Raw genomic sequence first — 10,640 nt, 5'->3', positions numbered from 1 at the left:
GGTGTTCCAAAACGGGAGAAAATTTGCCTTTTCAGAAATTTAATCACAGTGCTAGAATCATTCTTGGGACAGGCCAGAGCTTCAACCCATTTACTCACATAATCCATTGCCACCAGTATGTATTCATGATTGAAAGATGGTGGAAAAGGTCCAAAAAAATCTATGCCCCAACAATAAAAAACTTCAACCTCTAGTATGTCTTGTAGTGGCATTTCATGACGTCTGGAAATAGTACCCGTCCTTTGACACTTGTCATAGTTCCTGGCATGATTATGAGCATCTTTAAACAGAGTAGGCCAATAAAATCCTGACTGTAACACTTTTGCATCTGTTCTCTCTCTACTAAAATGTCCCCCATACGGTGAGTCATGACAGTGCCATAAGATTCCTTCCACTTCTTCCTTAGTCACACAGTGCCTCAGAAGGTTATCTACTCCAATTTTGAACAAGTAAGGATCATCCCATACTGTTTGACATCATGCAAATTTTTTTTTCTTTGTTGCCAATTGAGATCTTCTGGGATTACTCTTGCAGCTTTGAAATTAGCCATATCAGCAAACCACAGCCTTTATTGGATATACATGAGTGTTTCATCTGCGAAAGATTCCCAAATTTCTGCTTCCTTGCTTGTGAGTTCACTGTTAACCAATCGGGATAAGTGATAAACAATTACATTTTCACTTCCCTTCCTGTCGCGGATTTCCATATCAAATTCTTGTAACAAAAGTACCCATCTAATCAATCATGACTTGGAATCCGGCTTGGTTAGCAAGTACTTTATAGCTGCATGGTCAGTGTAGATAATCACTTTAGACCCAATGAGATAAGGTCTAAATTTCTCCAAGGCATACACAATAGCAAGCAATATTTTCTCTGTAGAGGCATAATTCAATTGGGCTTCATTCAAAACCTTGCTTGCATAATAAATAGTGTGAAATACATTCTCTCTTCTCTGGCCAAGAACAACACCTTTGGCATAATTACTGGCATGACACATCAGCTCAAAATCTTGGTTCCAATCAGGAGCTACAATAACTGGGGCAGGAATCAATATATTCTTCAAAACATGTAACGCCTTAAGGCACTCATCATCTAGCACAAATGGGGCGTCCTTAACAAGGAGGTTGCTTAGGGGTTTGGCAATCTTTGAAAAATCTTTGATGAATCTTCTATAAAAACAGCATGTCCCAAAAAGCTTGTGATTCCCTTCACATCAGTTGGCGGTGGGAGTTTTTCAATGACTTCCACTTTGGCTCTATCAACCTCAGTACCCTTGGAAGAAATTTTATGACCCAAAACAATCCCTTTTGTTACCATAAAGTGACATTTTTCCTAATTGAGAACAAGATTGGATTGGGTTCATCTTTTAAGTACAACATCCAGGTTAGCCAAACACTCATGAAAGGAATTGCCAAACATTGAAAAATCATCCATAAAGACTTCAATGCATTTTTCTATCAAGTCTGCAAAGATTGCCTGCATACAACTCTGAAAAGTAGCTGAAGCATTACATAACCCAAACGACCTTTTTCTGTAAGCAAAAACTCCAAATGGGCAAGTGCAAGCCGTATTTTCTTGGTCTTTTGGATCCACCACAATTTGATTATATCCAGAATATCCATCCAGAAAACAATAGAAAGCCTGACCTGCCAATCTCTCCAGCATCTGATCCATGAAAGGAAGGAGAAAGTGATCCTTCTTAGTAGCATTGTTCAACTTTCTGTAGTCAATACACATCCTCCATCAAGTAACAATCCTTGTAGGTATGAGCTCATTTTTTTCTTTATAAATAATTGTCATCTCACCTTTCTTTAGTACCACCTGTATTGGGCTTACCCATGCACTGTCAAAAATAGGGTAAATAATGTCAACCTTAAGTAAGTTTAGCACTTCTTTTCTCACCTCCTCCTTCATCACTAGATTTAACCTTCTCTATGGTTGAGCAACTGATTTGTAATCGTCCTCCATAAATATTCTGTGCATGCAATATGTTGGACTGATGCCTTTGAGATCTGAGATTGACCATCGAATAGCTCCTTTGTTGGCTTTTAGTATCTCAACCAACTTTTCTTCTTCTTTGGGAGAGAGAGAATTGCTGATGATAATTGGTTTATTCCCACCTTCTTCTAAGAACACATACTTCAAGTGTGGTGGTAACATCTTCAGCTCCAATTTGCTTTCCTTGACTTTTTCTTCTGTGTTGATTTCTTCCATTTTATGCAAAGGGACTTCTTTCTCATTTAATTCTTCACAAGTGTCAACTAACATCTCCTCCAACAGAAAAGTATCACTTGCTTTCTTCTCTTGTATCATGCAAATTTCATCAAGAGTGTCAAGATGGAAACACTCCTTGTCATCCTTTGGGTGAGACATGGCTTCAAAAACATCAAAATTTACTTCTTCATCTTGCACTCTTGTCGCAACCGGAATGGCGACGAGACGACGATCCGAAAAAGAAACGCGTTTGAAAAAGAGATTTGGAGTCGCCACCATAGTTTATTCTGGAAAACTACGGAAAAACCATAAAATGATAAGGCATGGTCTACGAAAATGAGATTCTAAGTTCGGGAGTCGGTTACGTGTAGGGAATAACGCCTGCCCTAAGGCAGTACCTTTAACTAAATACACGAATATGAATGTGGTTTTCAAAATGTTTAACTATTCCTTAAAATAAAACTCTAAAGAAACAAAATATATTTTTTAGTTTTTTGTGCCCGACAAGGATTGACCTTGCTCCTACGTATTCTCATTAAAATGAGAAATCAGGGTTACATAGTTCTGGCTGAAAGGTTCATTGTTGTTTGAAGATGTGAATGTTTTATATTTTGGTATTTTTATGTGAGAAGGAGTAAAGGTTTTTTAGCACAAGGGCGATGCGAACGATCACACATGTGCCTAAACCTTTAAAATATTTTTATTATTTTTTAGAAGAGAAGAAGAAAAGGTTCTAACACAAGGACGATGCGTGCGATCACACATGTGCCTAAACCTTTAAAACATTTTTATTATGTTTTAGAAGAGAAGAAGAAAAGGTTCTAACACAAGGACGATGCGTGCGATCACACATGTGCCTAAACCTTTAAAACATTTTTATTATTTTTTAGAAGAGAAGAAGAAAATGTTCTAACACAAGGACGATGCGTACGATTACACATGTGCCTACACCTTAAAAATATTTTTATTATTTTTTTAGGAGAGAAGAAGAAAAGGTTTTAGCACAAGGACGATGCGTGCGATCACACATGTGCCTAAACCTTTAAAACATTTTTATTATTTTTTTAGGAGAGAAGAAGAAAAGGTTTTAGCACAAGGACGATGCGTGCGATCACACATGTGCCTAAACCTTTAAAACATTTTTTAGTATATATTTTTTTTATAACAGAAAGAGAAAAGATTTTTAGCACAAGGACGATGCGAGCGATCACACATGTGCTTAACCTTTAAAATATTTTTTTGTTGATTGTTTAGAGATAAAAAAACAAAATTGTTTATAAATGAAAATTTAGAATAAAAAACAGTAAAAACAATTATGGAACAATAAAACCAAATTTAATAAGATAATTCAAAACAAAAAGAAGAGGTGAAGGGATAAGAACCTGGATGAGAAGACAATGATAGTCCGATCAAGATACGAGTGAAAAATAGAGGATTCAAGAGATGTAGATGTTGATATCGAGGACAAGAGGTGTGTTGAAATGTTTCATGATAATAGGGGAGATAAGAAATGTGTGGAAATATATGTAGTGTGGGAGAGAAGGATGAAGTAGAGTTTTGGGATGGAAATGAAGAGGTTTGGTGTGAGAGAGAAAAGATGGATATTGTGTAATTGTGTGTGTGTGTGTTTGTGTGTAAAAAATGGAGTGAAGAGAATGTGGATATTTATAGAGATATGGATGGAGAAAGCTGATGAAGAAAAGTAATATAATAAGTGGGTGGAAAAATGAAATATAATAAAAAAAAGTAAATAGTAAAAGTTGGTGTGGAGAATAAGTGAAAGAAATAATATAAAAAGTGGGTGGAGAAATGAGGTAAAGAAAGTAGATGGAGAAAATAATAAAATATGTTAGTGGAGAAGGTGGTAAATAAAATATAATTTAGAATAGTGATGGAATAAATAAAAGTTAGTAAGAGAAATTAATATAAAAGTAGGGTGGAAAGGTAGATGGAGAAAAATCGATGAAAGAAATAATAAAATAAGTTGGTGGAGAAGGTGGTGGATAAAATATAATTTAGAAAAGTAGATGAAATAAATAAAAGTTAGTAAGAGAATTTAATATAAAAGTGGGGTGGAAAGGTAGATGGAGAAAAATGGATGAAAGAAATAATAAAATAAGTTGGTGGAGAAGGTGGTGGATAAAATATAATTTAGAAAAGTAGATGGAATAAATGAAAGTTAGTAAGAGAAATTAATATAAAAGTGGGGTGGAAAAGTAGATGGAGAAAAATGGATGAAAGAAATAATAAAATAAGTTGGTGGAGAAGGTGGTGGATAAAATATAATTTAGAAAAGTAGATGAAATAAATAAAAAGTTAGTAAGAGAAATTAATATAAAAGTAGGGTGGAAAAGTAGATGGAGAAAAATGGATGAAAGAAATAATAAAATAAGTTGGTGGAGAAGGTGGTGGATAAAATATAATTTAGGAAAGTAGATGGAATAAATAAAAGTTAGTAAGAGAAATTAATATAAAAGTGGGGTGGAAAAGTAGATGGAGAAAAATGGATGAAAGAAATAATAAAATATGTTGGTGGAGAAGATATGATTAAAAAAAATGTAAGTGGAATAATTAGAAAAGTTGGTATATAAAAATTAATAAGGAAATGAGGTGGAAAAAATAAATGAAAAAGGTAGATGATGTGGAATGTGATATGGAGGGTGATGTGGATGGTGATGTGGAGAGTGGGGTGTGGTAAGAGAAAAAGGGTGGTGAGGAGTAAAAAAAAAGTGGGATTATTTTGGGCCATTGGATTAAGTGTTTAAAAAATTAATTTGGGGGTGCAAATAGTAAAACAAATAATATATTTTTTTTATTCTTTTGTTCTTTTTTATTTATTTATTTTTGTGAAATCTTATTTACCCGGACGAAATTGGGTATTGACAACTCTCACCTTGGTTTGCCATTTTCCACATCAATCAACACTCTTGTAGTCTTCATGAAAGGTTTCCCAAGAATGAGAGGTACATTCAGATCCTCTTCCATCTCCATGATAACAAAGTCTACACGAAAAAGAAATTTGTCTACCTTTACAAGCACATCTTCAGCTACTTCATAAGGATACTTCAGAGATCTATCTGCTAGTTGAAGAGTCATCCGGGTAGGCTTGAGTTCCAAACCTTCAATCTTTTCAAACATGGAGAACGGCATGAGATTGATACTGGCTCCCAAATCAATAAGTGCCTTTCCAACAGAGATATTCCCTATAGTGCAAGGAATGGTGAAGCTTCCTGGATCTTTCAACTTGGGAGGTAGAAGCTTTTGTATGATAACACTGTAGTTTTCTTGAACTTCAATGGTTTCCTCTTCAATGTACTTCCTTTTCTTAGTGAGGAGCTCCTTCCGAAATTTAGCATATGAAGGCATTTATTGCAAAGCCTTGGAGAAAGGTATATTAATCTCTAATTTTTTGAAGATCTCCATGAAGCGCTCAAACTGTTTTTCTTTTTCCTTCCTAGAATAATTCTTTGGGTAAGGAAGGGGTTTTTCATATGATTCTTTTTCTTTTCTCTCAACTTCTTCCTCTCTTTTTTTTTCTTTTCTTCCCTCTTTTTTCTTTTTCTTTTCTCTCACTCTCTTTTTCTTTTCTCTCACACTCTTCTCTTTCTTTCTCTTTTTCATCTCCTTTTTTTTCACTCAAACTCTCTTTTTCTTTTCTCTCTGTTTTTCTCTCATCTAAAACTTTGCCACTTCTAGTAACAACAACTTTGCATCCCTCTCTGGAGTTAACCTTCATGTTACTCGCAAGATCATCCAACTTCTGAATTATGTGACAAAGCTGCTTCTCTATCCTTCTGAATGCTGCCTGATTGCTTTTATGATGAGAATCAGACACATGCATTAACTGTTGAAGGGTGTCATCCATCTTAGCCATTCATTCAGAGAGAGAGAGGGTTGTTGTTGCCACTGTTGTTGTCTGGAAGCTTGTCCAAATTGATCTGATCCCATGTTTGATTGAGGTCTCCACTTGTGGTGGAAATCACCCTGTCCAAATTACACCCTACAAGCACTGGACACCAAACCCTAGAAAACATTGTTAGCACAAAAACAAAAATAAATGACACTAGACACAAATTAAAATAAGACCAAAATTAAAATTAAAATTAGACCAAAATTAAAATTAAAATTAAAAACAAAAGCAAAGTCAAAGTTAATCAAGAATCACACAAATAGAATAGTTTAAACCGTGAGTTGTATGATAAAATGTACCAAATTGCACAAGTAATATAAAATGGTAACACCAAGTATCGTATCGCAGAAGACTCTCGGCACTAAAGAGTTGTATGATAACTCGATTAATTAAGACTTAAATAAAACAAGATCATTGGTTTAAGATGCAAAGATAGAAAATTAAATATGAATGCAATTTGATCAATAGTAGAAGAGCACAATGATAAACAAATGTTGTTTGTAATGAGATGAGTATGTTGTTGGGGTTAGATTTCACCAAGTTCCCTCTCATGTATGTAAGAATTCTTCTTTATGCATTAATGTTAACGTCACTCACTAAATCACCTAAACCCAATCCCTTGGCGAAATAGGCATGTCCTTAATCACCAGTTCATGCTATTCCTAACATTCCTAGCAATTAAATGTGAAGATCAAGAGCTTTAAGATGACCAAGACTCATACCTTCTTCCCTGAGAAATATTACTCTTGGCAGAATTTAACAAGAACTTGAATTGTAAGGAACCTCCTGGCACTGGTGCAATTCATACATCATGCTATGAATTAGTTAAACACAACATGTAATAAGCATAGATGAATTACTCTAACAATTAATGAAAAAACATATGTTATTAAGAATCAATTCAAATACATGAGAGTTCACAAGGTTACATCATCCCCCAAAAACAAATAGAGTTTAGTTCACCATAGACATGATGAAACTAGATGAATAATGGAAAAGCATGAGATAGCAAAACCCTAAAAGTAGAGGATGGAGGCTTTCGCATCCAAATCCGCCTTCACAAAATGGAAGAGTGTGTTGTTGTGCTGCTCTAGCTAGAGATACCAAACCTAGGATGCCTGGTTCCTTTAAATAGAGCGAAGACAGAACAAAAACAAAGCCCAGACCTGTGTCAGTGGCGCTCAAGCGCCCCACTTTGGGCGCCCGGGCGGCGAGCGTGGTCTTCCACGCTCAAGCCTAGTAGAGGTCGCCCAAGCTTCGAGCTTCTGGCGCTCAAGCGCCCCAAAAGGGGTGCCCGGGTGGTCAACAGTGGTCCTATGCGCCCAAGACTCAGAGATGACGCCCAAGATTCGTGAATCTGGCACTCAAGCGCCCCAAAAGGGGCGCCCGGGCGGTGAGCGACATTCTTTTGCGCTCAAGCCTCCTAAAAGGGCGCCCATGCTTTGAGCATCCCTCTCTTTTGGTGCTTTTCCAGGCCTTTCTGAGCTCCATCTCCTTAGCACTTCATTCTGGCTTTCCATATTATCTCATTTTCTTCAAAAACAAGGAGAATTAGTCATAAAATCATCAAATTCAACCTCAACTGTCTTATTCACACAACTTAACCGAAAAATATGATTCCAAGCAAGTTTCTAAGCAGAAAAGGGTGTGTTTAGTATCAAAATTACATCACAAATAACGGTATTTTCAACTGTTATCAAGGGGGTTTACGAAGATTTGTGCTAAATAAAATTAATTCAACAAGAAATACAAATTAAATAGTTGTTAAAAATGGTTGGTCACTAGCTCAATTACAATGCTTTCAATCATAGATTAGCAACAATAAACTCTGCTCTAACTCCTAATCCAACATAAGTTAACCAACTAAGCAAAGACTAACCATGTTTTCATAATTGCAAACTAAGCGAATCAATGCATAAGTTCAATGAATTCTGCACCATACACTCCAATCAACTAAGCGAAGACTAAACACCAATTAGGCAACTAAGCGTATACCCAATCGCAAGCACAAAACAGATTGAATGTTGAGCCAAATCAGAGCAACAAAATCACACTTCCAATACAATTACTCATTCCTCTAACCCCTAATCCAACATGAATTAACCAAGCAAGGAAAAGGAAAAGGAAACAATTTTGCTAATGACCAACCAAGCCCACTTAAGCTAACATTAAAACAAAATTAAGACAACCAAACAGAATTGAAAACATTGAAGTAAATATGGACATATAAACTAGAGCGAAAATGGGAAACCGAACGATATTATTAAGGAGACCGAGCGGTACTAACTATGACCGGACGATTTTAACAATGAAGTGCGTTAAAAGCCGAGCGATACAAAGAAGTACATCCGATATGAGTGAGAAGAGAAGAAAAGCAGGAAAGAAAAGCTAGAAATTAAACGTAATAAAAGTGAGCCAAACTGTACTAAGTAGTAAAGTTGAACGGTCCTAACAGTGAAGTGTGTTAGGAACCAAACGATACAAATTAGTACAATTGGAGTGAGCGAAAGGAAAAAGAAAGGCAGGAACGAAGAGTTAGAAACTGAACGGTAAAAATTACTAAAGCCAAAAGATACTATTAAGGAACCCAAACGGTACTAATAGTGACCGAACGGTTCTAACAGTGACTGAACGATATTACATTCAATGCAACAAAAGGAACAACAACAAAAATATGGGAAAAAAGAAATGAAACCGAGTACAATGATGAAGAATGAACATGAATAGTAAAAAACTGATTGCAACAGCAAATGAATACTAAAAAACCGATTGCAGCAGGAGATGAATAGTAAAAAATCGATTGCAATAGTAGATGAACAGTAAAAAACCGATTGCAACAGTAGATGAACAATGAAAACATAAATGAAGAAGAAACTTGAGTGCAGAAACAAATTCAACTATGAAATTGTAAAGAGAATGAGTTCAATACGTGAAAAGTAAAAGAAAGCAAAACCTAAAACCCCCCAAAGGGGAGAGAAGAGAAAACACACCAATGGAGAGCAAACCCTAACAAGCCAAAAATGTGAAATGAGAGGGGAGAAGAGAAAGTGAAATCTGATTTGGGGTTTATGTTAAGACTCCGACAAGTGTACCGAATCGTATCAAGTAATAAACATGGTAAGACCAAGAATCGTTTCCCAAGAGACTCACGACCTTAACATTTATGTGATTTCTTGATTAAATAAGACTTGAAAAGAAAATCTTTTGGTTTAAAATGCAAATACAGAAAAGTAAATATGCATGCAACTTGATCAACTAAACAAAAGTGTAGAGATGAACGGATGAATTTGATATTATGGGATGAATATGTTGTTGGGGTTAGATTTCACCTAGTTTGCTCTCATGTATATACGAATTCTACTTCTTCATTAATGTCAATGTCACTATCTAAATTACTTAAAACCTGATTCCTCGGCGAAGAAAGCCTATCCTTAATTACTAGGTCACAATTCCTTGCATCCCTAGCAATTAATTCTACAATACGATTGGTAGCTTAAAAAAACCAAAACTCATACCCCCATTCCTAAGCAATACTGCTTCTGGGAATAATTCTCCAGAACCTGAATTGTAAGATACCTTCCGGTACTCATGCAAATTATACATCATGCTAATGGATGAGTTAAACAAAGCAAGCATTGAGTGAAGAAGAATTACCCTAACAATTAATGAAAGAAGCATATATAATTAAGAATCAATTCAATACATGAGAGTTTACAAAGGTTTACATCATTCGCCAACAACAAATAGAATTTAGTTCACCATTGGCATGGTGAACCTAAATGGAAAAGAATGAAAGATAAAACTCTAGAAGTTGAAGATAAGAGCTTCCGCATCCAAATTCGCCTCCGAAGGGCCAAAGGGTGTGTTTCTACGCCTCTTCTGTCCAAAGATACAATCCCTAGAACGTCCAAGTCCTTAAATAGAACATAAAAATAAAATAAAAAACGGGTCAAAGCCCATGAAACTACTTAGGGCGCCCAGGCGGCGTGCCGAATCATATGACGCTCACGGTCAGCTCAAAAGGAAAGCAGGCGTGGTGCGACTCGAGGAAGTGGCGCTCAGCGCCCCAAAAAGGGTGCCCAGACGCGAGCCAAGGACTTCCTGCGCTGAGGGCTTTAGGAAAAGGGCAACCAAGCGTGAGACAGTGTACTCTGGCGTTGAGGGCCCCTAAAATGGCGCTCAGCGTTGCTGCGATCCTCCTTTCTGATGCTTTTCCAACTCTTCCTGAGTTCCAACGCCTTTCTACTTCAACTTTTCTTCCAAATCATCTCAATTCCTATGAAAACAAGGAAATCTAACATAAAAACATTAAATTCACCTTCAACTCTCTTATTCACACAAAACTATGATTTCAAGCTAGTTTCTAAGTCAAAAAGGGTGTTTTTAGTATCAAAATTAAGTACCAAATAACGATAAACTCAACCGTTATCATTTTATAGCCCCTAAATTACAAAAATTCCCTTAGTATGGGCTTCTCCTAAAATTGACCTAAAATGGGTCCAAAGTCATAAAGTTT

The sequence above is a fragment of the Vigna angularis genome, chromosome 8 (genome assembly GCF_016808095.1).
Source record: "Vigna angularis cultivar LongXiaoDou No.4 chromosome 8, ASM1680809v1, whole genome shotgun sequence".
Lineage (NCBI taxonomy): Eukaryota > Viridiplantae > Streptophyta > Magnoliopsida > Fabales > Fabaceae > Vigna > Vigna angularis.
The sequence above is the reverse complement of the archived record's forward strand: the minus strand, read 5'-3'. Positions refer to the sequence as shown.